This window comes from Lepidochelys kempii, chromosome 28 (assembly GCF_965140285.1).
Source record: "Lepidochelys kempii isolate rLepKem1 chromosome 28, rLepKem1.hap1, whole genome shotgun sequence".
Lineage (NCBI taxonomy): Eukaryota > Metazoa > Chordata > Testudines > Cheloniidae > Lepidochelys > Lepidochelys kempii.
This window is the reverse complement of record NC_136407.1, coordinates 5,750,855-5,757,815: the sequence shown is the minus strand read 5'-3', so window position 1 is coordinate 5,757,815 and position 6,961 is coordinate 5,750,855. Positions and strand designations below refer to the sequence as shown.

The window sequence follows — 6,961 nt, the reverse complement described above, 5'->3', positions numbered from 1 at the left end:
TGCTTGATCTCTTTATTACAGTGCAGACCTGGCCCCTCCTGCCAGGCTAAGCCCACAGAGACATTTTTAACCTCCCTTCTCCCTCCCTCCCTCCCTCCCTCCCTCCATCCCGTAACAAAGTCTCTGAACACAATGCTAGAAAAAAGCAGACCCAAAGGAGTCACTTTCGAGGACTCCCTCTGCCACTGACCCCATGGCAGCCAACCCCAGCAGGAGGGATATGGAGTCAGGAACTGGGTTTTCCTCTGTCTGATCCTCATCTTTCCACAGGAAAGTGACTCTACCCAGGGTGCAGTAATGCATCTGTCTGGGCAGATCAGAGATCTGGAAATCTCTCTTGAAACTCTTGTCTCTCACGGCCTCTTTCAGCCTCTCTGTCCCCTATCTTCTTTTCTCTCTCCCCTCTCCCTGCCCATCTGGTAGGAAAGTCCCATTCCTGGGCTATTTGCTCCCCCATGGCTGGATTTGCCCCTGCAATTGCTAATGGGAGGAGAAATGGGGTGGTGGGGAGGGGGCTGTTTGTGTAGAGTCATTTTAATGCCAGACTCCAGCATTTTCTCTTGGTTTCTTTCAGTTACCTGGAGTCTGTGGCTGAGAATTTAGTATTCACAGGGCCCAGGGATACCGCATGGGGCTAGTACCAGCTGGAGAAAGTCCCAGCAGAGAAGTAACTTTAATTAAGGTCACTTCCCAGCACAGAAGCCCCACTGGGGGAGCAGCAGCTGCTAAGCCTGGTCTCCCAGATCACAATAGAGGCTGCAGCATCTGACCCAGGAAGCTGAACCCCAATATCCTGAGCAGAGAGGGACAGAGCGTTTGAGAAGCCTTCCCTTCTTTAGCTCTCTGGGGAGAGCAGCTAATGAGAGCACCTCCTCACAGGGAGAACTGCTCATCTCATTTGCCCCACTGTACATCTGGAGTCACTCCTTGTCTTTCCATGCAGTGACTCTGGATTAACAATGGTCTTAATGAAACCAGATTTCAGAAAGAATGAGTCCAGAATGCTGTGGATGAGACCTTTGCGTGGCAATGCTAACCCCCTTCCACCTCCCTCACCCCCCGGATCTAGGACAAGGACTGGGGGCACGAATTTTCCCAACGGACCCAAAAGTTCCTGCTGTTTTCAAGAGAGGAGAAAAGCAAAATCTGTGATTTCACGCTCTCAGTGTTTGATTAGTAGACAGAAAGTTATCACGGTGACTGGGCGTGGTTGGGGAATGCCCCCAGGATTCTGGCACAAGCTGATCAGGGAGAAAGAGCAAGGCCAGGAGCAGCCCCCAGAGCCCCCAGCAAAGGGCTCCCAGACACCCCCCAGTACCCAGACCCTCCAGCCAGGGTCCTGACAAATATTACCAGGGATCCAGCCCCCAGAGTCCCTAGCCAGGGACCCCAGATACCCCTCAGAGCCCCACCGACCATAGAACTCCCACCAGAGCATCACTGCCAGGCTGGGAATCCCAAAGAGTTCCCCTCACCAAGAGCCCCCAGCAGCCAGGGACCACCCGCCAGGGGACCACCCGCCACTGGGAATTCAGTCCCTCACTGCCTGCCTGGGATTCCCCCACTGCCTGCCTAGGACCCGCACCTGTCCTCCAGCAGTTTGCCTGGGACCCCCTGATGCTTTACAGCTGGACCCCTCACTCTGCTTGCCTGGCATCCCCTGACCTAGCCCAGGGGACTTCCCCCAGTTCTGTGCATTGGCCATGACGGAGCCCCTGGCACAGCACCAGACACCCTCTAATTCCCTTCCCCACCTCCCCATGATATGCCCACCCCCACTGTTCTGCAGAGAACAAGCTTCCAGTGATACTCTCCTCCAGGACCCATAGCCTCAGGGCTGGGCACATCAGAACCACCCCCTGAAACCCCAAACCTCCAGAACCCACCAAGCTGACTAGGGGACCCCCTGCCCAGCCACCCAGAAGCCTCCCCCTACCACAATGCCCCTTCAGCTCCAGCTCAATCTCCCCACACAGGACCCCCCTGCCCCCAGCCCCCACAACAGTGTTACCTCACAGCATCTGATAAGTGGATAGAACGTTACCACACCACCCCCTGCTGGCCATTCAGACGGGCAGAGGGAGCCCTGGGGGATGCTTCTTTAACAGGGTAATGGAAGTCATGGAGGGCCAAAATAGGTAAGAAATTTCCATGCCCTGTCACTAGCAAATAATAGCCACCAGGGATCCACCCCAGAGGTGGCTACATCTTAGCACTGCAGGAAGCAACCCCCAAGGAGACCATTTATCATGGGGTTTGGGATACTTCTGGACCCACGCTGCACTCAGAGTGATCTCCTCATCTGGTGCCAGCTGGAAAAAAGAAAAGGGTCCAGCCAACTCTCCTGGTACCAGCTGGGAACCGCTGATCCCCCAAACAGGGGGAGGCCACTGGATTTGATGTATATTAAATATATAGAGAGAGGAAAGTTGAAAATCAGAGGGATTTTATATCAGCTATTGATATGAGGTAAAATCTGAGTGTATTTCACATCAATATTTGATATATGAAGAGAGCAAACAATTGGAAATGATCACTCAGTGAGAACAGAAGTAGAGTGTCATGAGAAATCTGTGTCAGTCAAGTAGTTGTGGCCGAGTGGTTAAGGTGATGGACTAGAAATCTGTTGGGGTCGCCCTGCACAGGTTCAAATCCTGCCAACTATGGAGGAACTTGTGGTTCTTCAGTTTCGTGCCTGAGCATCCTTAGTGACAGGTAGGTCTTGTCTCACGCTCAGGCTATGTCTACACTACAGCATTATTCCGCTTTAGTTAAAGCATTTTAATTAAACCACTGTGGCATGTCCACACCACGCTGCTCGTGTTACCAGAGCGCATCCACGCAGGCAGTTCTTGGATCGCCACAGAGAGCAGTGCATCGTGGGTAGCTATCCCACGGTGCAACTAGCCGCAGGGTGCTTTGGGAAGGGTTTGCAATGCCTTATGAGTCGTTACAGCATTACATGGAGCAGGTTTCTCTATCCCATTGTTCCGTGGGCATCCGACTCGATCGCCAGCTGCTCTTCAAGTGCAGTGTGCATGGTGGGGCAGAGAGCGTGTGTGTGAGGAGAGACCGTGTGTGTGTTGGGGAAGAGTGAGCGTGTCCGCACGTTGTCTCGAACTTCAGACAACTGCTGGAAGCAACCAGGCCTGAGGCAGAGGGAGGGGGACACCCCCGACATCAGCCCCCCCTTATCTCACGGGCCTAGCACCACAGTCGCTCTCCCATACACACACACACACACTGCTACCTGCCTGGCTCTGCCCCAGGGGTGCCGGAACAGGGAGGGTGTAGAGGGCCATGACCCCAGCTCTTTTTGACAGCTGTGAGGAATCATAGAATATCAGGGTTGGAAGGGACCTCAGGAGGTCATCTAGTCCAACCCCCTGCTCAAAGCAGGACCAATCCCCAATTAAATCATCCCAGCCAGGGCTTTGTCAAGCCTGACCTTAAAAACTTCTAAGGAAGGAGATTCTACCACCTCCCTAGGTAACGCATTCCAGTGTTTCACCACCCTCCTAGTGAAAAAGTTTTTCCTAATATCCAATCTAAACCTCCCCCACTGCAACTTGAGACCATTACTCCTTGTCCTGCCATCTTCTACCACTGAGAATAGTCTAGAACCATCCTCTCTGGAACCACCTCTCAGGTAGTTGAAAGCAGCTATCAAATCCCCCCTCATTCTTCTCTTCTGCAGACTAAACAATCCCAGTTCCCTCAGCCTCTCCTCATAAGTCACGTGTTCCAGACCCCTAATCATTTTTTTGCCCTTCGCTGGACTCTTTCCAATTTATCCACATCCTTCTTGTAGTGTGGGGCCCGAAACTGGACACAGTACTCCAGATGAGGCCTCACCAATGTCGAATAGAGGGGGAGGATCACGTCCCTCGATCTGCTGGCTATGCCCCTACTTATACATCCCAAAATGCCATTGGCCTTCTTGGCAACAAGGACACACTGCTGACTCATATCCAGCTTCTCGTCCACTGTCACCCCAGGTCCTTTTCCGCAGAATGATGAACGATGGAGGGGGGGCAAGGCGGAGTCTTGGGGGGGGGGAAGAAGTGTTCTGTGGGTCTGGCCTTGGGGGGTGCAGGGCCTCGCCTCAGGGAGAAGGGGCAGAGTGTGAGTGAGGGGTCTTGGGGAAAGCGGTGTCATGGGGTTCCACAGTTCAGATGCCGGTGGCCACCCTACTGTAAGGAAGCTTCCGTCACCCCGCTCTGTGTTCGCAGTGCGGGGGAGCAGCACCCCACAATAGAGATTTGCTCCTGGCTGCCGTAGGAACTTCCCAGAGCCATGAAAGGGAAGGGGCCCAGCCTCTGTAGGAGGAAGGCAGGGCAGGCGAGTTCATGGCGGGCATTGTGGGATAGTGGTGGAGGCCAGTTATGGTGATATAATGACCAGCAGCATTTACACTGACACTTTGTTGCTTTAAATTGGCTGCAAAAAGCTCTAGGCCTCTTGTCGGGGTGGTTTTATTTGGTCACCAAAACAGGGCAGTTTTGTCACCAGACGTGGCAGAGCGGTGTGTACACCAGCCAAAAGCTGGTGACTGAGGGAGCCTAGTGTGTTTTTCACACGCCCGAACAATATAATTATGTTAAAATAACTTTGTAGTGCAGACGTGGCCAAAGATTCACACACACACACAGCTTGCAAGGAAAACTTCCTTCCTTCCTTCACCTGCTCCTCTGCTTTGCCGAATCCAAACACAAGCAAAACTTGTCAGGCCCAGGTGGGATCTGGCAGGGAGTCAGGAGTGGGCAGACACGATACCTTAACCACAGGCAGGCCCTGTGGCTTAGCTAGATAAAACACCTGTTTCATAACCAGTAGATCATAGGTTCAACTCCCAGTGGTACCTTGTTGAGTGGCTTTTAGGGCACCTGGCATTGGCTACTGTCAGAAAACAAGATACAGAGCTAGATGGACCTTTGGTCTACTACAGAATGGCTTGTTCTTATGGTTTAAATTACACTCACAGGCACTGATAATAGAGTTACTGAAAGTTTGGGAGTTAAGAGCTGATAGGTCAGTGTTCCAGGCCCCTCGTGGACAACCTACTCCCTTTGAGCTCTCCTACCAAATGGTTCATTGTGGCTGCCAGAATCTGTGGGCGGCTCATTGTGGAGTCCTGCTTCATGCACCGTGTCTGAGAATGACAATCATAAATCAATCTTTGCACAAATAAATGCAGCAGGACGTGTTTTTGTCCCTGCCCCAAAGCAGACGGGCCCATGGAGAACTGCCATTGAGTCCAGGGTAATACTCCATGGCCATTTTACCTTTTTTGCTTGCTAAACTCCCTCCCAACCTTGTGGGGTCCCAGAACCCTGTACTGAACCTGTACCGAGATGTCTACACTGCAAATTTACCACCCCACAGCCCAAGCCCTGGGTGTTTCATTGCAGTGTGGACATAACAACAGTGTAGACACAATGCTAGGCTAACACACCCCAGTCACTATTCTCAAACCCTGGATCAGCTGATTCAGGCTTGGGGGGCTTGTGCTGCAGGTTTATAAAAGTGCAGTGTAGATGTTTGGGCTTGAGCCTAGCCTCTGAGACCCCACGAGGGGTGAGGGTGTCTGAGCCCAAAATGTCTACACTGCAGTTTTTAGCCCCACAACCTGAGCCCCAGGAGCCCAAGTAAGACAATCCAGGCCAGCCAGGCCGCAGGGCTTTTATCACATTATAGATGCACTCTAAAGATATGTCTACATTGCAATGTAAGCCCAGGGTTAGTAGAAGTCATGCTCCAACACATAAACATAAACCCTGAGCAAAAAAGACCTACCCCCAAATAAGCTGGGCAATGTTCTTTTCCCTCAGGTTCTTAAATCCAGTAACCAAAATTCCTTTAACATGAGCCGTCCCCTCTCTGCACCTCACTCACAGTTGTTGTCCTTAGTCCGTGCAAGCCCAGAGGTGCATCTGTAGAGTTCACCTCCCATCCTGGGTGGAAAAGGGGGAAAATAAGAAGGCACCATACTCACTATGCTGTCTAGAGACTCACTTATCCCTCCAGAGCCACCCCGTCCTAAAGTTGATCTAACACCTAAATTTTAGTGGCCATGGCCCCGGCCCCCCCATTCCTCAACCCATGTCTCCTGCCTAGCAAGTGCTATTCAGTTGAGGGTGAGTCCCACAACTGGGGTTGGCCAAGCACAGTTCTGCTGCCCTCGATTCACACAACAAGGATAACCACCCTTTATTACTCCTGCCCCAATAACAAGGAGACTGGGAATACAACACCAGCCCAAAGTGATCATTTCAGCAAGCAATCCCATCATGCTAAGCACCTAGACACAGTGGCTGAGCCCATGCAAATGAGATCAGCTCCAGAAGTCCTCTTCCACAGCTCATCATTAGATGTCAGGGGAGAGCTCATTCAGACCCTGCTTACATATTTAATACAGAAATTTCCAACATACTGTAAAATCCACATGCAGAGTCACACAGGAAGTTTTTCTTGCAAGGTTTCATGAGGGGGTTTGGAGCACCTGCTGCTGGAGGCAAGGAGGGAGCTGTGGGTTGGGATTGAGGAGCACGGGAAATAGGAGCGGGCTGTGGGTTGTGACAGAGGAGAAGGATGAAGAAGAGTAGGCTCTGGTTCAGAGTGAGGAGCAACGTGCATAGGAGGGATTGAGGGGCACTGGGAATAGAGAGGACATGGGTTCGGGCTGAAGAGCATCCTTGTTTGGGGATCCAGAAGGACAAGGGAAGGCAGCAGGTGATTCTAATTTCTTAGGGATATTTTGCACGTGTGTGTGCGTGCACAGAGGAGGAACATGCTATATGCCCAGAGGCTTTTATTCCTCCAGCCTGTGAGGTCAGAGGATGTCATGAAGTTGCCCCTTCAATCCCACACACAAAAAGGCCCTTCTTAGAAAAGGAAAAATCCTGAAGAGAAAAAGTAACATCAAAGAGAGAGATATCTAAGGCCTTTGTGAATAGTTTAT

The 6,961-nt window shown here is 51.7% G+C and overlaps 1 non-coding gene across 1 annotated transcript; it reads left to right on the top strand.

The window, feature by feature from the left end:
* The first annotated feature begins 2,584 nt into the window (after positions 1–2,584).
* On the top strand, positions 2,585–2,666 carry TRNAS-AGA (transfer RNA serine (anticodon AGA)). The gene has a single exon. It is a non-coding gene; the product is annotated as a tRNA-Ser (tRNA).
* The last annotated feature ends 4,295 nt before the right edge of the window (positions 2,667–6,961 follow it).